The following is a 26,885-nucleotide window of genomic DNA, read 5'->3' as shown; positions in this document are numbered from 1 at the left end:
AAGGCCAAATCTGTGTAACACTCTTCTCTTTATGGACTTTATAATCTTGTGATAAAAATAAAGGACAGACTTTATCTTTCCCAATGGTGTGGGAATGTTAGATTACTCACAATATTCCAATGCTTATCAAAGTTTATATTCCTTCTAGTTTAAATCACCTGAGACCAATAATATTTAGGAAAAGAAGAGGCTTCTTTGAATGTTAATAGTATTCATACTTTCAATGATCAAACCAAGAGTAGAGGCTTTAAAAGGCAACGAACAGAGAATTATTACCCAAGTAATCCTTTAAATCTGTAGCCCTCAGTGGCCAAAGTCTTCAGATCAACAGCCTTTCCCCACTTGAAGTTATTGATTCAAAAAATATATGTGTAGAGTATTATTAAAGATCCTAGATGTGCCAAAAGACACTTTTTACCAATGATAGCCATCGAGTTAAAGCCTTCTATATAACTTTACTGACTCATTTGCCATTACTCAGTTTGGTAACACTGGCGACTCACTCTTCTCATTTACATGAGGAAAAGCTCAAAAGCAATGGGAGGCGAAGGAAGCTGACGTGTCTTCTGCTGCATCTTTTCTATCAGTAGATAATCCAAATATCCCTAGAGAATTGGCTCTTTTGCAAGAGAGAGGCTCATTTTTCTATTTATTTGGGGCCTTTAAATTTCTAGCTTTGGCGCTAAAAGTACAGAAATTATTTCAGTTTTTTTTTATTCTTGTTGCCGTTATTTGTTTTCTCTTGACAAGCTAGCAGGAAAGCTTTCTGGTTATAATGTTTTGATTAATTATATAACCTAGCATTCATTTCTGATATTGTAACCTGTATAATCTTTGAAAGCATAGATCATTCTAAAAATGAGGCCTGAGGACACATGATAATTTGGTTTTGCCTTCATATCTTTGGCTATTTTTTATTTAATTTTATTAAAGTATAGTTGATTTACAAGTTGTGTTAATTTCTTATGTGCAGCAAAGTTGTCTCTGTGAGGATTTGGGTTCGATCCCTGGCCTTGCTCAGTGGGTTAAGGATGCAGCGTTGCTACAACTGCGGTGTGGGTCTCAGATGTGGCTCAGAGCCAGTGGTGCTGTGGCTGTAGCATAGGCTGACAGCTGCAGCTCCAATTTGATCCCTAGCCTGGGAACTTCCACATGCTGCAGGTGCAGCCATAAAAAAATTCTTTTTAGGAGTTCCCGTCGTGGTGCAGTGGTTAACGAATCTGACTAGGAACCATGAGGTTGCAGGTTCTGTCCCTGGCCTTGCTCAGTGGGTTAAGGATCCGGCGTTGCCGTGAGCTGTGGTGTAAGTCGCAGATGTGGCTCAGATCCCGAGTTGCTGTGGCTCTGGTGTAGGCCGGTGGCTGCAGCTCCAATTCGACCCCCAGCCTGGGAACCTCCATATGTCGAGGGAGCGGCCCAAGAAATAGCAAAAGAAAAAAAAAAGACAAAAAAAATTCTTTTAAAATCACAGCTGTGCCCTTCTAAATACTTTTGACTCCTAGAAATAAGTTTGCATTCTTTTAGAAGATATGAGGTGGGTGGTGGGGGTGTATACTCAGGAACATACTGGCCATTGTGGTCAAATAGAGATTTAAAAGGATAGTCAAGGAACGTACATTGTCTACACATAAGGAACAATGCTGTGCTCCAGTTGTCCCAATTCATATTCATATATGCTATATGTAGTCCAACTACCTGTTGATTAGTTTTCTAGTCACATAAAAGACTTTTTTTTTTTTTGTCTTTTCTAGGGCCGCACCCGAGGCACACGGAGGTTCCCAGGCTAGGGATCTAATCAGAGCTGTAGCCACGGGCCTATGCCAGAGACACAGCAACGCAGGATCCGAGCCTCGACTGTGACCTACACCACAGCTCACAGCAATGCCAGATCCTTAACCCACTGAGCAAGGCCAGGGATTGAACCTTCGTCCTCATGGATCCCAGTCCAGTTCGTTAACCGCTGAGCCACAAAGGGAACGCCCATAAAAGACTTACTTCTAAGCATTATTATTTATCTCCTCCTCCTCACTCTCTTGAAACTCTTTAAAAACTGCTCCCCTCCCACTGTTCCCAATCACAGTTAATGGCATTGCAATGCTCAGGTCACCTGGATTAGTAATGTCAGAACCACGTTTGAATACTGACTGCTAACCTAGGCAGTCCTGTAGATGTTGCTTCCTTGGCATCGCCCATTAAGAGATCCTTCTTTCCATTCCTGCTGCCTATATAATATAGGCCTCATAATTTCCTTGCCCAAACTATTTTAGTAACCTCCTGACTGGTCACTCTGGCCTCAATTTTTCCCCTTCCCCTAAAGTTTCATTGGCATTTACCTTCCAGGCTGCCTCTTGCCATCACTTGGTTAGATCACGCCTCTTTCCTGCTCAAAAGTCTTTAGTGGCTCCTTATTACTCATTAAATTTCTGACTCCTGGGCCTAGCATTTAAAGCCTTGTAAGATCTGGTCGCAAACCAGCCTCTCCAATTTGATGTATCCCCACTACACTCCATCTCATGAACACTTAGGTCGAGCCACATGGGATCGGCTCTTGTTATTCATTTTTCCGAACTTGCCTTCTGTTCATTCTGTTCCCTCAGCCTAAAACGTCTTATACCTGCTCTGACACGCCCCCTTCCTTCTCTGCCCGTCTGTGTATTACTCAAGTCCCAGCTCAAATGTTATTTTCCCAAGTTCCAAGTGAAAAATGTAAATTCCTTCTCCGGTCCCCGGTCACGTCGTTTTTAACGCCTAGCTGGTACTTTATTTTCCTTTGCTTTTCAATTGGCATGCCATGCTCCCTCTCTCAATCAGGAACATTTTAAGGGCAGAGGCTGTCTTTTAAATAACTACAGTAATGCTTCTGTTTATCTGCTACTGTCAGGGAATTAGGTATTCCATATAAGTAGAATTTCCAAGTCACAAAAAAGTCTTATACAACTACTTAATTTCAACATTTTTGTTTGTTTGTTTTGGGCTGCATCTGTGGTATGCAGAAGTTCTGGGGCCAGGGACTGAAACGGCACCACACCTGAGCCCCAGAGGTGACAATGCCAGATCCTTAACCTGCTGTACCACCAGGGAACTTCTTAATTTCAACCATTTTCAATGAACATTTTAAAAAGTCATCTATGCTGCCCTATTTTTCCTAACAAGGATATACCGATTACTAATTATGGTTTGTTATTGACAGGGGATCATTTTTGTAAGCCATTATGTAATACCGTAGTTAGGTTACCTGTTCCCAAACTGGTATGATTTATCACCAAAATTATAGATGTGGGGAGCTGGAATGGACCTTAGAAGTCACCCAGTCGGAATCTTTTTTGAGTTCTCACTTTGGGAAATTTTCTTTCAGGGAGAGAGAGGTTCTCACTTGCTGCTTCTAGCAGCATCTCTCCCCTCTTTCTAATTTCACACTTCAATAAAGTGTAACTCTGAAAAGTCAATCAAGCTGGGATCTAAACAAAGAATAAAACAGTCTTACAGAGAGAGCTCGAGGGCTTCAGTGCAAGGACTCTCATCATAGAACTTATTCTGTATCTTAAGTTAGCCATTTATTATAATATAGATGTGGTCATATTCAGAACCTATTCTGAACGTTGAATTTCTCTGATTTCTGGCATGTGGAGGAACATAAAGTGAAGGGAACACTGAAAATGCACACAAAGGCCAGAAGTTTTTCTCATCTTACATAAGATTTAGAAAATGTGAAGAATGACATTCTTTTCAAAGCTATAATTAAAATACAATCTTTTGCCTATTTGGAAGGATGAGGTATTGCCATCCCCTTCCTAGATAGAGAAGCTCAAAGCGCTTCTTTACTGATTAAAAGAATGGATGGGAATTTGTGGCTTAGTGGGTTAAGAACCTGACTAGTATCCATCGATCCCTGGCCTTGCTCAGTGGGTTGAGGATCCGACATTGCTGGGAGCTGCGGTGTAGGTCACAGATGCAGCTTGGATCCTGCATTGCTGTGGCTGTGGTGTAGGCTGGCAGGGACACCTCCAATTTAACCCCTAGCCTGGGAGCCTCCATATGCTGCAGGTGTTGCGCTAAAAAGAAAAGAAAAAAAAAGAAAAAAGAATCGGAGTTCCTGCTGTGGCTCAGCAGAAACCAATCTGACTAGCAACCATGAGGGCAAAGGTTTGATCCCTGGCCTCCCTCAGTGGGTTAGGGAGCCGGCATTGCCATGAGCTGTGGTGTAGGTCGAAGACGCAGCTCAGATCTGATCCTGCTATAGGCCGGCGGCTACAGCTCTGATTCGACCCCTGCCCTGGGAACCTCCATATGCTGTGGGTGCAGCCCTAAAAAGACATACATACATACATACATAAATAAATAAATAGAATTGGATCTTTCTTGAATACGGGAGTTCAGACACCTAAGAAACAAGTGCAGTTAACAGAAAACTAACATATCACTGAATCTGTGTTCTTTATGTGGCAGAATTTTGCATATCTGTTTACTCTCTCACAGTAGTAAACAGTGTATTAAATGGAAATAGTTTTACCACAATCTTTAAAAATATTGCTATTTCCGGAGTTCCCGTCATGGCACAGCAGAAACGAACCTGACTAGGAACCATGAAGTTGCGGGTTCGATCCCTGGCCTTGCTCAGTGGATTAAGGATCCGGCATTGCCGAGAGCTGTGGTGTAGGTCGCAGATGCGGCTCGGATCTGGCGTTGCTGTGGCTGTGCTGTAGGCCGGCAGCAACAGCTCTGATTAGACCCTTAGCCTGGGAACCTCCATATGCCGCGTGTGCGGCTCTAAAAAGACAAAAGACAAAAGGCAAAAAACAAAACAAAACAAAAACTGCTATTTCCTTAAACCACTCTTAAAGTTGATGGTTTTTATTTTGCCTGCAGACATTGAAGTTCCCTGTTCACAGATCAAATCTACCACCGCAGTGACAACACCTGATTCTTAACCCACTGGGCCACTTAAAAGTTGATCTTTAAAACCAATGCTGATGTACTAATATATAACCTCTTATACAAGTTGTCAAGCTTTCCACTTTTCTATCCAAAATCTGCTATAAAAACGATCTCCTTTGAAAAGTACCAGGCATAAGAAGCCAAATATGGGGGTGCACAGCCCAACTGATTAAAACACAGTGCTAATAAGATCAAGGCTATCATTCAAGTCATCTTCTTATGGATCAGTTATCCAGAAGACAGTACTTCCAAACTCATTAAGTATTTTGTTGAGTATCTACCCACATGCCAGACACTGTGCTAGCTAGGCCTTGGGGCTACAGAAAGGAATAAAATATAATCTCTGCCCTCTAGGCACTTGCAAATGTCTGGTATATATTAACCATTCAGCACCAGGAACAATCTGACCTAAGCCAGTGAAACGAATTGTGCATATCCATTACCATGGCCAGTAGCAGAAAAAATAATTTCTAAATCACATTCCAAACTGACACCGGGTTAGAAGAAATAGCTTCCTGTATTAAAAAAGACAACTTACTTTCCTTTAATGTCCAATAATTTGAATATAAAAAAACTGTATTTAATCTGATATTTCTTTCTTTTCTTTTTTTTTTTTTTTTGTCTTTTTCCTTTTCTAGGGCCACTCCTGCGGCATATGGAGGTTCCCAGGCTAGGGGTCTAATCAGAGCTGTAGCCACTGGCCTACGCCAGAGCCCCAGCAACCCCAGATCCGAGCCTCGCCTGTGACCTGCACCACAGCTCTCGGCAACGCCGGATCCTTAACCCACTGAGCGAGGCCAGGGATCGAACCTGCAACCTCATGGTTCTTTGTAGGATTCGTTAACCACTGAGCCACAACGGGAACTCCTAATTTGATATTTCTGAATTTGGCAGTGCTCTTTATTTTAAAAAGTGGTACTCAGAAACAGACTAGAGTTTGACGGAAGGAAGTATAAAGTGGCAAAAATAACCCTGAGGTGGGAATCAGACCACTGGGTTGCAGCTTTTGCCGGAAGGAGACGGCGCTATACTAAGCTCTGAAATGAAGTCCGACAAAGTTATATGACTACATCTCTTCCTCTATCCTTACAGAATTTCCAAATCAACTATTAATTTCATTGTTTTTCCAAAAATCATTGCACCCACCCCCCCAAAAAGAAAAATCTTCAATATAAATCCTTAATATGCTAAAAGTGTTCGATGAGGAAAACTGATCATTAATTGGACAACAAACCATTATGGTGTAAACCCTGATCACAGAACAGCTGTCATTTCAGGATTTGAATCTCTCTAAATCTGCACTTTGTTTCAAGGATTTATTCATAATTTTTTTTTTGGCCTTTTTAGGGCCGCAGCCTTGACATATGGAAGTTCCCAGGCTAGGGGTTGAATTGGAACCACAGCTGCTGGCCTATGCCACAGATACAGCAACGCCAGATCTGAGCCGTGTCTGCTACCTGCATCACAGCTTTAGGCAATGCTAGATCCTTAACCCACTGAGTAAGGCCAGGAATCGAACCTGCGTCCTCATGGATACTAGTCAGATTCATTTTTGCTGAGCTACTACAGGAACTCATATTCATAAATTTTAATGCGTTGTATCTGATTTTAAAAACTGTTATTTTTACAATTTCAGTGTATTAGCAGCACTTTATACTTGATAATTTAATCGTCAACAAGAGCTTATCTGGGAGTTCCCATCATGGCTCAGTGGTAACAAACCCAAATAGTATCCATGAGGATGCAGCTTCAATCCATGGCCCTGCTCAGTGGGTTAAACAGCCAACATTGCCGTGAGCTGTGGTTTAGGTCGCAGACACAGCTCAGATCCTGCGTTGCTGTGACTGTGGCCTAGGGTAGCAGCTACAGCTCTGATTTGACCCCCGGCCTGGCAACTTCCATATGCTGTGGGTTAGGCCCTAAAAACAAAAAGACAGAAAAAAAAAAAGAAGAGCTAATCTGGACCCTTATTGCTTAAACACATGCTCCTGGGTCTAGCAAAACTTAAAGACCACTTATCTTGATAGGACAAATGTAGCGGTCACTCAATTCTATAGGGAATCCTTGAGCACAGTACTTAAAAATCATAAATAACATGAGTTGCTCACCTTTTTCACATTTTCACTCTGCTCTCTAGAGTATTCGGAGAGAAGGAACAGATTAAAAAACACTACCTAGGGTGTTCCCATTGTGGCGCAGCAGAAACGAATCTGATCAATATCCATGAGGACGAAGGTTTGATCCCCGGTCTCGCTCAGTGGGTTAAGGATCTGGAGTTGCCGTGAGCTGTGGCGTAGGTCACAGATGTGGCTCGGATCCCACATTGCTGTAGCTGTGGCATAGCCTGGCAGCTGCAGCTCCAATTTGACCCCCAGCTTGGGAACTTGCTTTATGCCACAGGTACAGCCCTAAAGAGAAAACAACAACAACAACAAACCACTTTCTAGTTATTATTCATAATATATAATATTTGATCCTAGGATCCTGCTAGTGGCCAACCCCATGCATTTCTTAAAAAAAAAAAAAACACAAAACTAATGATATTGTGGTTTTGGTTTAATCTTATTTATCTGTGAACACAGACCAATTCATTGAATAAATTATTTATCAAGTGCAAACCATGCAGTGAGCCCTGTGTTTCTTGATCTTTTCCCTCCACATTTTAGTATTAACATGTCAAAATGTGAAATAAACTCTAAAACATTTTACAATATATGAAATATCCTAAGTATAATGATGGCATACTTACAGTATGTTGACATTCAAACACAAAATATGAAGAGGTGAAGAAAGCTGTACCTGTATGCCTTTCAACCGGTTTTCCACTTTTTATATTAGAAAAGAAGTATTCACCAGGAGCAGCTTACAAGCCAATAAGGGCAACTGTAGGCCAAAGTAGCTCTTTTAAAGCAAAGCAGACATTCGAGATTGCCCAATATCCTGATAATTCAATAGGGTCAGCACTTTTGAATTCACTTGTGTCTGGAGGGAACTAGTTCTAGGTGTGAAGAATTTCAGCATAATTCTCTAAGAAACCTCCATTAGAAAATCTGGAACCAACTCAAGTGAACTTCTGGATATTCGTTTTGTCTACAGGAGCTTTTAAAGGCTGTTTTCCCCCATATAGCCCAAACTCTCTGGGAAACTGGGGGAGTTCAGGGTATTTCAAAGAGGGATGCCCCAGAGTTCCCGTCATGGCGCAGTGGTTAACGAATCTGACTAGGAACCACGAGGTTGCAGGTTTGATCCCTGGCCTCGCTCAGTGGGTTAAGGATCTGGAGTTGCTGTGGCTGTGGCCTCTACCCTGGGAACCTCCATATGTCGCAGGAGTGGTCCTAGAAAAGGCAAAAAGACCAACAAAACAAAACAAAGAGGGATGCTAAAGCTCCCCAGATCGAGTCACTGATCCATTGGCCTGATCAAATGTCTAAGTACCATTTTCTTTATTTTTATTTTTTGCTTTTTAGGGCCACACCTGTGGCATATGGAGGTACCTCAGACTAGGGATCTAATCGGAGCTAGAGCTGCAGCCTACGCCACAGCCACAGCCACACCAGATCCGAGCCACATCTGCAACCTACGTTACAGCTTTAGGCAAGCAAGATCCTTAACCAACTGGGTGAGGCCAGGGATCGAACCCCCATCCTCATGGACGCTAATTAGATTCATAACTTGCTGAGCCACAACAGGAAAGTGCCATTTTTTTAAACCAGTAAAAAAAAAAAATTACCTAAAATTTTAAGCCAGACCAGCTGCTCTTTCTTCAAATTCCTGTTTTGTAAAACTTTTTTTTGCCCCTTTTTGGTTATTGCCAGTCACCAGTGAACCAAATTTAGTTTCTTAAACTGACTGCTTCATAGCAGCTCTCTTGACTTAATAAAATTAGTTCTATCATTGCATTTCAACAAATATACAAATGATTTCTTAAAAGTACCTGCAAATGTATGTCTGGGGTTTACTGGGAACCAGACAAATCAGTCCTGCACATCTCTTTATTATGTCATTCCATTCCTAACTAACCTTTAGGTAAATTCTAATCTATTGCAAAATGTGAAATAGGCATTAGCACAGGTTGCCTGTTGGTTAAAGCAATGGTTCTTAACTTTTTGCATTGTTACAAATTATCTTTTTGCGGGAGGGGTGGTGACTGTGAAGATGAACAAAATCACCTTTTATTATTATCATCCTTTTAAGCCAACAAATGCAACAGAGGCTCATGGCCCGCCATGTGTAGTTCAGCAAGTTGCCCTTCTTTCTGTCCTGTACCTCCAGATACTCCTGCTATAGGTTTTGAAGGTAATACTACACTAGGGAATGGGTCACCGATTTGACATCGCACCAAAAAAATCTCTGGCAGATGGAACCCTCAGGAAACAGCATATTAAAGACACTAGGGAATTAGAAGCAATGCTGTTCAAAAGATCACAGATGCATAATTTGTGGATGACATATCATATTCACAGGTAAACAATCCTTAGAATTATTCTTTAAAAAACTAGTCCTGCCTGGCCTATTCTAATTTCCACTTGCGGTATGTTTAACATATGGTTAGGATCCCAAGAGCTAGATCAGCATTTCTCCCAGTTTCTGGACTTAGAACTCCTTTATACTCCAATAAGGACTCCAAAGAGAACTTGTGTTTATACAGATTATTCCTATTTACATGAACCATATTAGAAATGAACAGAGGAATTTTACAAATATTTATGTATCCATTCACTTTAAATAGCTGTATTAATGTAATCAACATTTTAATTGAAAATAATTATATTTTCCCCCAAAATGCAGTTAGAGTGGCACTGACATTTGTGCAAATCTCTAATGTCAGACTTAATAGACGAGCATTGGATTTTCAGATCTGCTTCTGCCTTAGATCTACTGTGATCTGTTTTTCTTGTTTGATTCTTGTTTGATTCTAGCTTGACTGCTGTTATGGTTGAGCAGTTTCAAGGTAGTCTATAGTCATTCCAGCCAGATCAATGCCAATCCTTCACCCTGCATAGAAAAACTCTTGCCGATAGACTTGTTTTTCTCAGTGAGTACTTCACAGAGGGAAGTTTGAAAATTAGTCACATAAGAAACAGGCCCATTTCTTTCCTGTGACAATACATCTGTGGTGTCACCATTGTCTGTCACCTAAATCATCGTATCAACCTCCCAACTGGTCTCCTAGACACCAGTCTTGGTCCTCCAGTTCGTTCTGCTCATGGCTACCAGATAAATTTTTCTAAATGGGAAAAACGTTTGTGTTATCCCTTTGCCAAAGGCCCTTAAAGAGCGCCATGTCACCTGCAGAATAAAGTTCAACCTCCTTTTATAAGATCCTGACTCATCTTTGTGGGATATTCGGCTTTGACACTGTCTAGTGCAGGCCTCCCTTGAAGTTATCTGGTTCACTTGAGTTCACTTAACTATGAACTAACTCTTTCAGGTGAGGGATGGGGGTCTTTCATCACTGTAACTACAACTTACAACGTCTAGCAGAGTACCGGGCACAATAACACAAATCGGACAAATGTTTGAGGAATGCGATTTTAATATGCTATATTTAGTGATGCTTTGAATCTTGATTGAGTCTGAAAACAAATTCATCCTGAAAGATAACTGTGGGGAACAAAGTCTAAGATGTGTCTCCTCCCTACATTCAAAGATGACACATACTCAAGACAAGGCTGCCTACAGCAAGGACATATTATCTACACACAGATAACAAGTTCAATACTAATCCTACTCTACAGACCTTGGGTTTAGTGTGCTGCTTATTGCTCAGGAGCTGATCTCATTGAAGTCACCATACTGCTAGGGCAATAATCCCTTTTCATCCTGGGGCTTGAGCCCACGGCAGTTTCACACTTCCATTCGGGAGCTAGGACAGATGCCATTTTTAGGACCAAGTTCAATTTAGAACCCAGCCATCCTGTTCCACTAAGAGACTGGCTGTTTAGGCACTTATGAGGAAGTTCAGAGGCCATAAAAGAGAAGTCTTGAAGCAGTCGGAACAGGTTGACTGTTTGTACATCCTTAAATTTGTGCTGATGCCGAAGAAAAGAAAATAACAAGATATGCTATTGCCAGGCCACGCAGCATTTGTCGTGTGTGTCTCATTTGATTAATAGGGTCTTCTGCCATTATATTAAAATGTTTACGTGAAAGTTTTCTATTGTCATGGTTTTTGTTTGGGGGTAGTCAGACTTCCAGAAACCAAATTCAGCATTTGTCATTACGATTTATTAATGTTTTCTGGAGGAATGCTGGGGTCCGTAAACTCCACAGCATCAATGTATTCAGCCTTTGGGGGTAATAAATTGCACAATACCCAGAGCTCTTCAGAATCTGGTAGGAATACTTCATGGCTCAAGGCGATGTAATTGCTGACTAACAACATATACACAACAGGTCAAAAACAATTAGACATTTGTTGGGCAGTAAAAAGATAAGCAGGAGAAAGGTTTCAGGGAGAAAAAATTTATACAAATGAGCATTAGAAATTACGGTGCTCTTTTGTCCTTGTAGCCAATGATTCTGTTTTCCTGTAATGTGAGACCTTGGGAAGGAGGTGAATTCCACTGAATAAATTCCTGCTGTATTCCAGGGAGGAAGAATGAGCACAAAACCAGCCCACAGGAGTTCCCTTGTGGCTCAGTGGTTAACAAACCCAACCAGTATCCATGAGAATGTGAGTTCGATCCCTGGCCTTGCTCAGTGGGTTAAGGATCTGGCATTGCCGTGAGCTGTGGTGTAGATCGCAGATGCGGCTGGGATCTTGTGTTGCTGTGGCTGTGGTATAGGCCAGCAGCTACAGTTCGGATTCGACCCCTGGCTGGGAACCTCCATCTGCTGTGGGTGCGGCTCTAAAAAAGACACGAGACAAAAACAGGCCATAGCCTAGGCTTAAAATTTGAACATGGCCTTCATCACTTGCCACCTTACCCTCCAATTTTCAGATGAGGCAAAACTAATACAAGGAGGTATGGAAGGGAAATGTACCCTGTACCTTAAATATTACCAAACTCTAGAGAGGGACATTTTTTTGGTAGAGGTCTAAAAGCCCTACCTAAATTGATGAGTGCCAAACTAAAATGTTATTATTAGCACACCAAAAAAAAAAAAAAAAAGGCAATATAGGCTGAAAATGTAAGCTAGACGGCTAGACGGAAAGGACTAGGTCATAGTTTATCTTTAGCTACTTCCTGTTCACTCTTCTCCTACCACAACATCCAGCCACAAGACTGGCCAAAAAGGGGTGTTCAAATTTTTTGTTGAAATTAGAACTGCTTTTTGGGTACATTCTCTTCGGGAATAGTTTGCAATAGGGGAATTCGGTTGGAAATTGCATTAATCATTACAATTAGGAACCGCATTATGTTGAGACAGAGGGTATTCATTTTGACCTTGCCACCAGAACCCAAGGTGCAAAAGCTACAGGCATCCAATCAGTATAACTGGTCTAGTCGCTTCTCGACATTGACAGAACTTTGATACAATGAAGATACGAGGCAAATCTGAGAGCGAGAGAGGGCAGGAAGAGAGGAAAGATGTTACCTTATCAAGTGCGTAGCAATCAGTGTTTTCCAAATGATATTTCGGATTTTAAGTATTTTGAGATAACAGTGTTTAGTTAGCATATCAGAGGCCTTGAGAAGCCCCACATTTCCCCAAGACAGGGCTTTACCTGAGGGTGAGGAGGTGGTTAAGCTACCCTTAATAAACTAGGCTGTATGGGAGTTCCCGTGGTGGCTCAGGGGAAACAATCCGACTAGGAACCATGAGGTTGCGGTTCGATCCCTGCCTTGCTCAGTGGGTTAAGGATCTGGCGTTGCTGTGAGCTGTGGTATATGTTGCAGACACAGCTGGGATCCTGCGTTGCTGTGGCTGTGGTGTAGGCCAGCAGCTATAACTCTGATTAGACCCCTAGCCTGGGAACCTCCATATGTTGCAAGTGCAGCCCTAAAAAAAAAGCTAAATAAATAAATAAACAAACTAGGCTGTGTACCAAGTGCTAATTTATCTATTTTATATTATAATTTATCTAATCTATATTATCTAATTTATCACTCACATTACCCATATGAAGGAAGTACAATTATCATCCCCCAACTACAGATTAAAAAAAACTGAGTTTTAAACAGGTTAAGTTGGCTAAGGTCAAAAAGCTATTACATAATAGAGTTGGGATCCAAATATAAATCCACCTGATTCCTCAGTCCCCTTATCTTTACCACTTTGCCATTAAAAGGTCCAAAGCCATTTCTATTGTTAAAGCTTAACATCATGATTTTAAGGTCTTGCTGCTGCTTAAAATGGAAATACACATGGGAGAAGGACAAGCATGGCTTAAATTACTTTTTGGTTTGGTTTGGGTTTTTTCGGCCACACCCTGAAGCATGTGGAAGTTTCTTGGCCAGGGACTGAACCCTCTCCACAGCAGTGACCCTATACGCTGCAATGAGAATGCTGGATCCTTAACCCACTGCACCACAAGGGAATTCCTCAGTTTCTTGATTATATTTCTACCTGCATTTCTCAGAAATTGCCATAAAAATAGTAATGTGGATGTCACAAGTTTTTTTCCCCAGGTCGACATATAAAACAATTACATCTTTCAAAATGCGGTAGTGAACAGTATAATAACCAACAGTGAAATACAATGATTAGTAAAAAATCTTTAGCAAAAGGTTTAAGAGAACCAACATTTACAAAATGACCACTACATGCCAAACACTTTATTTACAATTCCATAGAAAAATGGGCATTAGGGCCCACCCCCTACCCCCACTTTTTTTTGTTTGTTTGTTTTTTTTAGGGCTGCACCCAAGGCAAATGGAAGTTCCTAGGCTAGGGGTCCAATAGGAGCTATAGTCACAGGCCTGCACCACAGCTACAGCAACCTGGGATCCAAGCCACATCTTTGACCTACATCACAGCTCACGGCAACACTGGATTTTAACCCACTGAATGAGGCCAGGGATTGAACCTGTGTCCTCATGGTTACTAGTCAGATTCATTTCTGCTGAGCCACAAGGGGAATGCCATTATCCCCCTTTTTATGATCAAGATAACTGAAGTCAGGGTCAACTGCTTGCCCAAGATCACATATTTATTAATTGGGAGGGCTGGAATTCAAGCAGAGAAGTCTGACTCAAGGACACCTGTTCTTGCACTGTTATCTGCAATTTCAAATGGAACACATTTGCCTTTGGTACAACAGGATGAAATAAAAATAGAGCAATCATGTAGCTTTCCGTAGCATCAAAGGATAATCTGTTAGCCTTTAATTATATTACTCAAGGTAAAACAATTTCCTTGTCTTGTTTGCCAGTTCAACCAGAAGGCACCAGCCAGAAAGAAGCAGCAAAATGGGTGGTGGTGGTGGTGGGGTTTGAGGGCTGGGGCAAGGGAGGTGACTGGTGCTTCTGCACTGGCTAGTTTCAGTTTCTTTTACATATCCTGTTCTTTTGCCAAAATGAACGGATGGTGGTGGAAAACAAAAGCCCGCAATGCTCCTACACCTCAAAGCACTTTGAAACTGTGTTAAATACAGGTGGCTTGTAGATCTGTGAATGAAAACCTCACTCAATATAATCACTCTTGTCTAGCCTTCCTCTCAATGACTGTTGAAGTCCTTTAAAATGAGAAAAGAGGTAGCGCCTGGGAAATCTGTTAATGGCTCACTAAGCCACAAGTCAAAATTCTGTTCTTAAAACTGGGGCGACATTATAAACGCTATTAAAATAAGCCAACTTCTGAGATGATCATAGGTTAGGAAAACCAAACACAAAGCCCTTAAGTTGAAACACATGGAAAAGATGGGGTAGAGGTTTGGTCAACATTACACAGAAGCTGAGTAAGTAGAGAAAACTCTTTAAACCAGCATGATTGGGGAGAACATAATAAATGATATTTAATGGAGCTATCATTATGAACAATAACCACAACAGCAACACTGATGGGTTGTGTTTCAAAAATTCATCGGTCAATGAGTTGTTTGGAATTAGAGACAGTACATTTTCCCACAATAATGCTGCTAAAGAGTGTTTGAGTTCCCAAATGAACTCACAGCTTACTTCCATATGAAATGCTTTGAGGACTAAACACTTTCAAGCAAATAAAAGTTTTTATTTAACCCATATTTGCAATAAAAAAGTTCTCAGGAAAAAAAAATCACAGAAATAATTCAAGCAAAAAGAAAACCCCAAAACATTTAAAATGTCTTAAATACTCGGACATGACAAAATGCATATTTAATCAGGAGGATTACACGGTTGATGGGAAGTTTCTGTGGAGGTTCTGGGAATGAGTTATGGACACATTCAAGGTCATTAGATATTGAGAGCACTGATTTCTTTCTTTCTTTCTTTGAGGGCCGAAACTGCAGCATATGGAAGTTCCTGGGCTGGGGGTAGAATTGGAGCTATAGTTACGGGCCTACACGGCAGCCACAGCAATGCAGGACCTGAGGCACATCTGCGACCTACATCGCAGCTTGTAGCAACGCCAGATCCTTAAACCACTGAGCAAGGCCAGGGATCGAACCCACATCCTCATAGGTACTAATTGGGTTCTTAACCCGCTGAGCCACAATGAGAACCCCGAGAGCACTGGTTTCTTATGATGTTTAATTTCACTTCAAAAGAAATGGCTTCAGATAGAAGCTCAAAAATTTTTGAAAAGATGGGGCAAAGTAACACACACACACACACAGAATATCTAAGGTAGAATTAATCAAGATATGAGAGGAAAAAGAAGCATGTAAAAAAGTAGGGCACATGGAATAACCTGCTGGTGCGGCAGGTTAAGGATATGGCGTTGTCATGGCTATGGCTCAGGTTCGATCTCTGACCTGGGAACTTCTGCAAGCCATGGACAAGGCAAAAAAAAAAACAAAAACAAAAAAAAAAAAAAAAAAAAGGAAAAAGAAAAAGAAAGAAAAGTAGGACACAAAATGTACCTTAAGAGGAAAAGTGATACAGAAGCGATCCCTGAATCTGACTTTCTTGTGAAAACCAACTTGTGGAGTTTCACATAGCAAATTATTTCAAGGGAAATGCCATTTTTTTCCTTCTTTTTTTTTCTCCTGGCAATGCGGGATGCTTAGCCACTGAGCGAGGACAGAGATCAAACCTGCAGCTTCAGGGACACTATGTTGCATTCCTGCTGAGCCACAACAGGAATTCCAGGAAATGCCAATTTTAAACATGAGTACAGCCGGTCCCCAGCTCGTGAGGGTGTGACTTACAATTTTTTGACTTTACGATGGGTGCAAGAGTCACACGAATTCAGTAGGAACTGGACTTTGAATTTTGATCTTTTCCCAGGCTTGCGATGTGTGGTACATACTCACTTGTGATGCTGGGTGGCAGCGGCCAGCCACGCAATCATGAGGGTAAACAATTGATACACTCACCATTCTGGACCGAGGCAATTATTCTGTTTTTCAATTTCAGTACAGTATTCAATAAATGACATGAGAGAGTCAACACTGTATTCTCAAATTGGCTTTGTATTAGATGATTCTGCTCAACCGTAGGTTGATGCAAATGTTCTGGGCACGTTAAAGGCAGGCAAGGCTAAGCTCTGACGTTAGGCAGGTTAGGTGTGTCACATGCATTTTCCACTTATATTTGCAACGTGCAATGGGTTTATCGGGATGTAACCCCATCGTAAGTCAAGGAAGATCTGTAATTCAATTTTAATGATGTCTTAAGCGCAATTTTGATTGCACGTGTATGTTCTCCATCTCACTAATAAAGTGCCAAAGAAGAGCTTCATGGTTCTCCTCTGCCCTTACCCTCATAACATTTTTTCCTTTGTTCTCGAATGACAAAAGCTATTGTCATCAGATGAACTCAGTGTGTCACGGGTAAAAAGTGCCAATACATTGGAGTCTTCACACTATGCCGTTAAATTTAGCACTAATCTTAGAAGTATTGAATAGAATAGATATCGAAGGGGACTAGTGAGAGGAAGCTGGCCCCTATGGGAAAGTAACAAAAATACCAAGAAAGGTGATATATGGGTAACAACTGTGATACAAAGGGTCTAGAGAAGAGAAATATTCCATATGAAAATAGAAAAAGTCAGTCTTTAAAGTTCTTTAGTGTTCAAGGCTCATTTTACATATGAAGAAACCAGTTAGTGTTAACAAGAAAGGACCACACACATTCGCCGTTATGTGAGTTACATCTGAAATGACTGATTAATATCTTGAGAGAAACACCCCCCCCCATAAGTGCCTTCAAGTACCATCTTCTTTCAAAAAGGTCAAAATGAATAGAGTTAACTCAGAATCACTGATGTGTATCTAACGTGAGCATTCAAGCATTAAAACCAAGTAAATAACAACGAGGTTCTGAACCTAACAGCCTCCATCAAGTCAGACATGAATCACTCAACTTTCTTTTCAAAAGAAATCAATGCTGTAACAAGCCTGTGGGTAAATCCAGGCGCTAATTATATGGCATGATATAGAGAAAGACATACATACAGCTGAACGAGAACAGGAAATGGAAAAATAACAAAGAGCCCTTGTGCTCTGCATTGCCCACAGGGCTCCAAAGCCGCTGTTGACAGCAAAATGTGGCAACTATGAACTGGCATAGTAACTGTGTCAAAATGTGCGTGTGCTCTGTGCTTGGCAATAGCTCCCTACAGAGCATCGCCACAGTTAACTGGCTCCAATGCAGCGCAGGACTTGTCTCTGTGGGTGACTGGCCTCATAACCAAGGTGCAAAAAGTCGTGTCCTTAGGAGACAAAGTTAACAACTGTGCTGCTTCAGAGATTCTTCACCTTGGGGTACAAGGTAGTCTTCTGGGGTTCTGGTACTGTTCTGTTTCTTGAGCCAGGTGCTGGTACACAGATGTGCAAAAAAATTTTGTGAAAATTCACTGAGCCACACGTTAATCATTTTGGTACCTGTTTGATATGTATATTATCCGTCAATAAAATTTACAATACACAAAAAGTATTCACCCTGAGGCAGTATTTGTGGTACCCCATCAAGTAATCTTTGGGGCAAACCCCAACAACAGGTTACAGTTCAGTGGCCATCATGCAAAAGAAAAGCCATTTTAGCCAATGAGGGGCTACTTAACCAAGTAACAAGAAAACTGAGTGCAAAGCCCATTTGCGATGAAGACATCACCTGGAGGAACAGTATAGGAGAAGAGGATCGATGGTGATCAAACCTTTCAAAAGACCAAGGCCACAAGAGGCAATGGATATGGGTTAGACCAGATCACATTATGGCTAGTAAGTACCTTTTTACGTAAAGCTCTGTCTGTGGTACATATTTCTGTTTTAAGTGTTCCAATTCACACCCCTCCCCATCACCATTCTGCACTTCCTTTCTGCTAGCTCAATTCCCGCCCCAGTGAAAGACCACCATCTTCAGCTTTTAAGAGAACCCTCTTTCTTTCTTTCTTTTTCTTTCTTTTCTTTTTTCTTTCTTTCTTTCTTTCCTTTCTTTCTTTCTTTTTTTTCTCCTTCCTTCCTTCCCTTCTTTTTCTTTCTTTCTTTCTTTCTTTCTTTCTTTCTTTCTTTCCTTCTTCCTTCCTTCCTTCCTTCCTTCCTTCCATCCTTCCTTCCTTCCTTCGTTTTTGTGGCATATGGACGTTCACAGGCTAGAGGTCTACTCAGAACTGCAGCAGAGGCCGACACCACTGCCACAGCAAAACCAGATCCGAGCCACATCTGAGACCTATGCCGAAGCTTGTGGCAATGCCAGATCCTTAATCCCCTGAGCGAGGCCAGGGATTGAACTCGTATCCTCACGGACACTATGTCAGGTTCTTAACCCACTGAACCACAACAGGAACTCTTCTATTTTTTTTTTTTTACCATTCTTTGTTATTTATTATCTAACTTTTGTTACTAAATTTGTCAAGTACATGTTCAATAGTTATGACTTCCACTTTTTACCATACCATTGACTCTTCAAATCCTTAAAAAATTTTTTTATTATAGTTGATTTACAATGTTCTGTCAATTTCTGCTGTATGACAAAGTGACCTAACCACACACATACACGTATATATACACACACATTCTTTTTCTCACAGTATCCTCCATCATGTTCCATCACAAGTGGCTAGGTATAGAGAAACTTCTTTATGTTTAATTATATGGGGAAATGCCAATAAAAACAAGTGAGATCCAAAACTGTATATTCAGTATATAATTATAATTCTTTAAATAATATATATGCAGAGCAAAGACAATGACAACCAGAACACCTCAAAATACTAAAACAGTTATACTTATGGCTTTGTGTCTTCACCTTTAAATTGCATTTTCTTAGTACTACCATTAATATTCATGAAAAATAGCCATTATGATAAAAGTAGGATACAAAACTACACCTATACACGGAACAAAAGACAATAATATCACTGGTACTATCTTTGGGTGGTGGAATTATGTGTAGCTTTTATCTTTAGTTTTACACTTGCCTGTATTTTCCAAATTTTCTGCAAGAAGCATGGTTGGATTCATAATCAGAAAATAACTTAGAGAATATCTTTGGCACTGTCCTCTATTTCCACGATTTAAGCCCGAGGATAGAGATTAAATGTAGCATTCTGTATGAGAAAACACGTATCTTCCACGGACTGAGGGAAATAGTTCTTTATGAGCTTAGAAAAACATTTCATCAATCAAGCTATATTCTTTAAGGATTTTTATGTTATGGAATTACACGTTTACCAACATGTTCGAGGGAAGCACTTTAATTGGAGGTATAAATTGAATGGTGTAAATCAAATCTTTTGAACATCAAAAAAAAAATAGAACAAGGAAAGTTCAGTGTAAATATGCGCTGTCACTATTTCTTTGTTACCTAGGTCATCTTGCCATTAAAAGCTTATAAACTGGCATGCGATGGAAACCATCATAAAAATTAGGGAACCGGCAAGCTTGAAGTATTTGTACACTCTTATTTCTCTTTATTTTGTACATTCAGGCGAGAAGCACAGGACCTAGCATACAAAAGACTCTTGATAACTGATCAATGAATTGAATTTCAATCCCTTTCTATTAGATACTTTTCTAGGAATCTTATGGCCCTCTGGCATTCCTGTGTATTTAAGGCTGCTCAAGGAGGAGTTCCCGTCTTATTATAGACTTTGTTTAAAATCTATTTTGTTGGGAGCTCCTGTCGTGGCGCAGTGGTTAACAAATCCGACTAGGAACCATGAGGTTGCGGGTTCGGTCCCTGCCTTTGCTCAGTGGGTTAACGATCTGGCGTTGCCGTGAACTGTGGTGTAGGTTGCAGACGCGGCTCAGATCCCACGTTGCTGTGGCTCTGGCATAGGCCGGCGGCTACAGCTCCGATTGGACCCCTAGCCTGGGAACCTCCATATGCCGCGGGAGCGGCCCAAGAAATAGCAAAAAGACAAAAAAAAAAGGCTGGTCAAGGAGCATTTCCAGAGCAGATACAATACAAAGGTTCCTATGGGGAATATGAAAATAACAAAACATTAAAATGATTCCAATCAGGTAGGAAGGAAAAATATATAAACCAAAACTACCAGCAAAAATGCAGAAAGTACTATAAGAGATGGGTTCTCTGGGAGCTAAAAGAAGAGATCATTTAGGTTTTGGTGTCGGGGCTGTGACAGGAAGAGAAAAAGAAGGAACTGTGAAAAGCTTCAAGAGGCATCTGTGCTGGGTTTTGAAGGCAGGGTAAGTTTTGACCAGCAAGGCTGGGAAGAAATGGGTATGAAGGCAAAAGCGGAAGTATGAGCAAAGGGAGTTCCCATTGTGGCTCAATGGGTTGCAAACCTGACTCGTATCCATGAGGATGAGGGTTGGATCCCTGGCCTCACTCAGTGGGTTAGGGATCTGGTGTTGCTGTGGCTGTGGTGTAGGCCAGCAGCTGCAGCTCCAATTCAACCCTAGCCTGGGAAATTCCATATGCCAATGGTGTGGCCCTAAAAAGCAAAAAAAAAAAAAAAAAAAAATTTAATTTAAAGTAAAAGAAGCATGAACAAAGCCATGATAATGATAATGGGTAGAGAACATGTGTAGGGATCAACATGAGCTAAGAAGTATATAAAGCTTCGAAAGTAGGTTGGGACCAGATTACTAAGAGTCTGATACGCTATGTTGAGAAACATAGACTAAAATTGATGAGTAATGGGTTTGGGAGCAATGGCACATGTGTGAGCAGAGCTGTGTTCCAGGAGCCACGTGGAAGATGAACAGGAGGAAGAAACCACTGGAGGCAGGAAGACCAATGAGGAGGCCAAGCATTTGTTCTCATGAGAAGACCTAGGACTGAAAGCTGTGGAATAACAATTGCAAGGGAGAAAGGAACATAGCTGAGAAGACTGAAAATAATGGAATCAACTGGAGTGGCAGATGTTTATTGGAAGGAGAGCGTTGAGGGTCTGAGTGTGAAGGCAAGGAAGAAGAGGTATGAAATACATGTGTTAATAAGACAACAAGAATGAAACAAGAGAAGCAAGAGACTGCTTGGGAAAGCATTTCGAAGACGGAGTGGTGAAGAGTATTAAATACAGTACTGCAGAGTGCTCAAAAAGGATGCCCGTGGGAACAGATTTTGGAATAGTATTATTATTATTATGCCTTGGTAAATCATCATCACCCAATCTCTTTGCCTGTTTTTTTTTTTTAATTTTTCTTTCTCTCTCTTTTTTTTTTTTTTTCTTTTTGGCTGTGCCCACAGCATGCAGAAGTTCCTGGGCCAGCCGGGAATGGAACCCAGGCCACAGCAAGGACCTGAGCTGCTGCCATGACCACACTGGATCCCCAATCTGCTGTGCCACAAGGTAATGCCCTCATTTTCTTTTCGGCCTATCATTCTATCAATAAAAGGCTCTTTTCAGGAGTTCCCATCCTGGCTCAGAAGGTTAAGAACCCGATACAGTGTCTGTGAGGATGCGTGTTCAATCCCTGGCCTTGCTCAGTGGGTTAAGGATCCAGCATTGCTGCAAACTGTGGTATATTGCAGCTATGGCTCAGATCCGGTATGGCTGTGGCTGTGGTGTAGGCTGGCAGCTGTGGCTCTGATTCGACCTGTACCTTGGGAACTTCCATATGCTACAGGAGCAGCTATAAAAAAATTTTTTTAAAAAAGATTCTTTTTGATATCAAATTCCTAGGGGGCAAAAAACAAAAACAAAACCCACCAACAACAGTCACAACAGAATAAAAACTAAATGTCAAGTGGTTGAGAAGGGATTAGGTGGTGATAAATCAGTGGAAATTCCTATTCCAAAGTCCTTTGTGAATGGAAAGAGATTGGTTGCTCAAGGGAGAAGCAATTCTTTGAGAAAAGGATGACAAACCTAAGTGGCCAAAAGATCATTTTCTTGTAAAGCATCCAGTCTACTCAACTAATTCCTAAATGGTTACAGTTAGAGGTCAAGTAATATGGACTCTAAAGTACTCTAGGCTATTCATTTTCAAATTTTAGACCACAAACATTCAATTCAACTTTCATTTTCTAAAATACACTGAACTATCTTGGAGTTCCCATTGTGGCTCAGTGGGTTACGAACCCAATTAATATCCATGATGATGTGGGTTCGATCCCTGGCCTTGCTCAGTGGGTTAAGGATCTGGTGTTGCCACAGCTGTGGTGTAGGCTGGCAACTACAGCTCCAATATGATCCATAGCCTGAGAACTTCCATATGCTGCACCTGCGGCCCTAAAAAGTCAAAAAAAAAAAAAAAAGAACAAAAGAAAAAGAAAAATTATAGTAGCTTCCTAAATGTCAGGCTCTGTGTTATACACTTTGTATTATCTCATTTAATCCCATTAACCCTTGTCAAGCAAGTTTATTATATGCCCATCTTACACAGGAGCAAATTGAGACTTGGAGAAGTAAAATACCAGTCTGAGATTTTAAAAATAGTAAGTAGCAGAGGCCATCCTTATTAAGAGGTCTTTCAATGATGTAGACAAGCAACTGTATCTGACAGCAAACTATATTCCATGGAACACCACCAAATCCTAACTTAAATGGCTTGATTCATTCATTTTGCTACAGCCCTCGGGAATAATACTTCTCTTGCCATCCCTCTGCATATGTTTCAAGTTCTTATACATCAGTCATGGATTATGAAGGGTGACGCTCTGTGCAGGTCTTTCAATAAATTCACGCCTGTGTATGTTGACTCAAGGAAAATTCTACAAGGAAGTACCCATGCCACTTCAACCTGCGGGCTGTGTTCAATTAGAAAGCGTGCAAGGCTCAGGCTCATCTGCTTAGCAAAAGCAGGCTAATTAGTTGTGCAATAACAAGAACATGCGCTAATGTGCGACAATCCTGCATTTTTGATGGCTTTACTGCTTACTCTGTTTTCGCTGCTTCTTATCTGATTTTCATAGGTATTTATTTAAAAAAATAAGCCTACCTTAGTTATTGTTGTTGTTGTTGTTATTTTGGCTACACCCACATGGAAGTTCCCAGGCCAGGGAATGAAACCTCACTATAGCAGTGACAATACCAAATCCTTAACCTACTAGGCCACCAGAGAACTCCATGATTTTCTTATTTAAATAAGACATATGAATAGTGATTAAACTGTAAAACCAAAATTTTCTTTGAATTTTCTTCCCAATTTCTGGATCAATTTGAATGAAAAATATCCAGAGATTGCAGGATCAGCTGTTAGTAAAAAAAAAAAAAAAAAAAAAAAACAAAAAAAAAAACCTATCATTTGCAATCTGTGTGAATCAGGATTTTCTGGATACTTTACAACCAAAATAATAAGCAGAAATAAACCTAATGGGGAGTTGCTATTGTGGCTCAGCAGTAACCAACCCAACTAGTTTCCATGAGGACATGGGTTCCATCCCTGGCCCCACTCAGTGGATTAAAGGATCCAGCATTGCCATGAGCTGTGGTGTAGGCCGCAGACGCAGCTCAGACCTGGCGCTGCTGTGGCTGTGGCAAAAGCGGGCAGCTGCAGCTCCAACTCAACCCCTAGCCTGGGAACCTCCATATGCCGCAGGTGCAGCCCTAAAAAAAAAAAAAAAAAAAAAGCAAAACAAAAGAAATAAACTGCATGGGTTGCTGCAAGGCTACAGCTACCCTTTGGGAAAATTTTGTATACATAAAAACGGCCTTGGAGTTCCCACTGTGGTGCAGTGGAAACAATCCTACCAGGAACCACAAGATTGCGGGTTGGATCCCTGGCCTCACTCAGTGGGTTAAGATGCGGTGTTGCCGTGAGCTGTGGTGTAGGTCGCAGATATGGCTCAGATCTGGCGTTGCTGTGGCTCTGGTGTAGGCCAGCAGCAGCAGCTCCGATTAGACCCCTAGCCTGGGAACCTCCATATGCCACGAGTGTGGCCCTAAAATAAAGGACAAAAAGACAAAAAAAGTTTTTTTAATTAAAAAGCAGCCTCATTTTCATAATTGATTGGAAAATGGAGTTTCTTTCCAACACACAAAAGTTAAATCTACTGTCTCTAGAAGTTCCCACTGTGGCTCAGCAGGTCAAGAACCTGACTAGTATCCATGAGGATGTGTGTCTGATCCCTGGCCTTGCTCAGTGGGTTAAGGATCTGGCATTGCCACAAGGTGCGGCGTAGGTCACAGATGCGACTCAAATCTGGTGTTGCTGCGGCTGTGGTGTAGGCCGGCAGCTGCAGCTCTGATTCGACCCTTAGCCCGAGAACTTCCATATGCCACAGGTACATCCCTAAAAAGAAATAAAAGGGAAAAAAAAGCTACTGTTTTAAACCAGTTAGTTCTGTTACTTGAAACAAATGGGTCTTCATGGTCACAGGCCTGTGACAGGTGGGAGTGTGGATGAAGAATAGTTTAGGTAAATAAAGTAGTTTATAATAGTTTTTATCAATAGCAGCAATGGCTTTTCCACCTTTGGTGGCCCATGGCATATATTAAGTTAATCAACACTTGAAACTTCAATACCACCTCTTTGCCATTAAGATCCAAGAGACTACAATGACCCTGGGATTACTCTCAGGAATGAGCAAAGCAAACGGCACAGCACTTTGCAAACAAATATTTAACAGCATAACGTGGATGAAATGCAGTGATTTTCCCCTGTGTTTCTCCACAGTTCAAGGGAGAAATGTGATTCCATTCCTTAAGTAACTAGCTAGCTCTTTTAGTTAGTTAGCCTAAGGGTAAACATTGCTACAGTCAGCATCTTAGATAATAATACATTTTTAAAGTATCAAAACATTCCTCCAGGAGTTCCCGTCATGGTGCAGCAGAAACAAATCTGATTGGGAACCATGAGGTTTCGGGTTCCATCCCTGGCCTCACTCAGGGGGTTAAGGATCCGGCGTTGCCGTGAGCTGTGGTGTAGGTCACAGATGTGGCTTGGATCTGGCATTGCTGTGGCTGTGGCATAGGCCAGCAGCAACAGTTCCAATTAGGCCCCTAGCCTGGGAACCTCCATATGCCTCGGGTGTGGCCCTGAAAAGACAAAAGACCAAAAAAAAAAAAATTCCTCTGGATGTTAATTAAGAGATCAATATTTAGGACTTTATTTCTATATTGTATCCTGAAACAAAGGAGCCATGCTTAGGGTCTCATTGTATTTATTCATGTTTCTACCTTGACAGTTGCATAAGCATATGTTTGCTCATTAATTTTTTGCATCTTGTTAGCCTATTATCATAGCTAACTTTGAGTGTTTATTATCTGCTAGGTAGTTTATGTATGTTATCTCCAATAATCACGGCCATGTAAATATTCTCTCCATCTTACAGATGGGAAAACTGAGACTCAGTGAAGTTACATAATCTGACCAAGGATACAAAGCCATTGGGTGGTAAATCCAGAATTTGATTCCCAGTGTTGACTACAATTCCTGTGCTTTTCCTGGTGCACCATACTGTCTCTCAATAAAGTATAAGTAAGATGTATGTAGAGTGCCCGGCACATAGTAGGAGCTCAACAAATTTAATTTCATTGTCCCCCTAGAACTATCAGATAAATATGTTTATATCCTTAACAAAAGTAGGATAAAAGCGGTCTAAACAGGAACTCTCTAATTAAAGAGCACTCTTCAATTCCAAATCATCCGTGCAAATGAATCTCATTTGGAGGAGGCAAAGTCAAACCCGTGCATTTAGGTCGCCAATTGAACTGTAAGGACTTTAAAATTTACGCAGCCCTTATTCTTCGCTTCTATCAGCCTTTAAAAAGCAATTTCATTCTAATCAATGAATTATCAACCAAAAGAGCTTCAGCTGCTCCTTTAATCACACTATAAAAATCTAAGAATGAGAGCATTTTGGAGCTGGAAGGGAGTTCATCTAGCTCAATTGTCTCTGCCCGATCTGCCAAACTTGACTTCCTCCTCCTACCTCTATAATATCATTTGACTAGTGAGTAACTTTGTACAAGGTCACCAAGCTGGTAGAGGCATAGAAGGGACTAAAACTCAAATCCCCTGAGTTCCAGTTCAGTGCTCTTTCCATTCTACCACCCAGCCACTCAAAGCAAGTGCTCTCTAGGCAGGGCCAGACATATTGTTTTAGGAAAAACACAGAACCTCTAGTAGCTAAACAAGCAGATTCATCTCTCCAGTGACGCCTAAAAGGCTAATCCTATCACCTAACCTTTACAGAGAAGGATGATGTGTTAAACTCTTTTACTGGCGTTATTTCATTTCATCCTCAAGGCAAACCTGTGGGAGTGGTTCATACTTAGTTCTTTCCCATTTGATTGATGAGGGAACCCAGACTTAAAAGACTTCAAATAAGTTGCTCAAGGTCACAGGACTAGTAAGCAATAGAGCCGGAATTTAACCAAGGTCTGACTTGAGGCCCAGCTCTCAACAAATACAATATACTGCTATTACGTGTCTCTGCCTCTTTCTCCCCCATTTTTTTTCCTTTGTCTTTTGGGGCCTAGGATCACTAGGTACCTATGGTATGGACACCTAATCACAAATAGGGAGGATTGTGGAAGGATAATTGAAGAGGGAAAAACAGTAACCT

At 41.1% G+C, this 26,885-nt stretch overlaps 1 protein-coding gene across 2 annotated transcripts in view; it reads right to left on the bottom strand.

Moving 5' to 3' along the window:
* The window catches only part of RNF128 (ring finger protein 128, E3 ubiquitin protein ligase), a 99,731-nt gene that overhangs the window by 32,205 nt on the left and 40,641 nt on the right, over nucleotides 1-26,885 (bottom strand). The gene's annotated exons all lie outside the window — the stretch shown is intronic.

Source organism: Sus scrofa, chromosome X, assembly GCF_000003025.6.
Source record: "Sus scrofa isolate TJ Tabasco breed Duroc chromosome X, Sscrofa11.1, whole genome shotgun sequence".
Lineage (NCBI taxonomy): Eukaryota > Metazoa > Chordata > Mammalia > Artiodactyla > Suidae > Sus > Sus scrofa.
The sequence above is the reverse complement of the archived record's forward strand: the minus strand, read 5'-3'. Positions and strand labels throughout refer to the sequence as shown.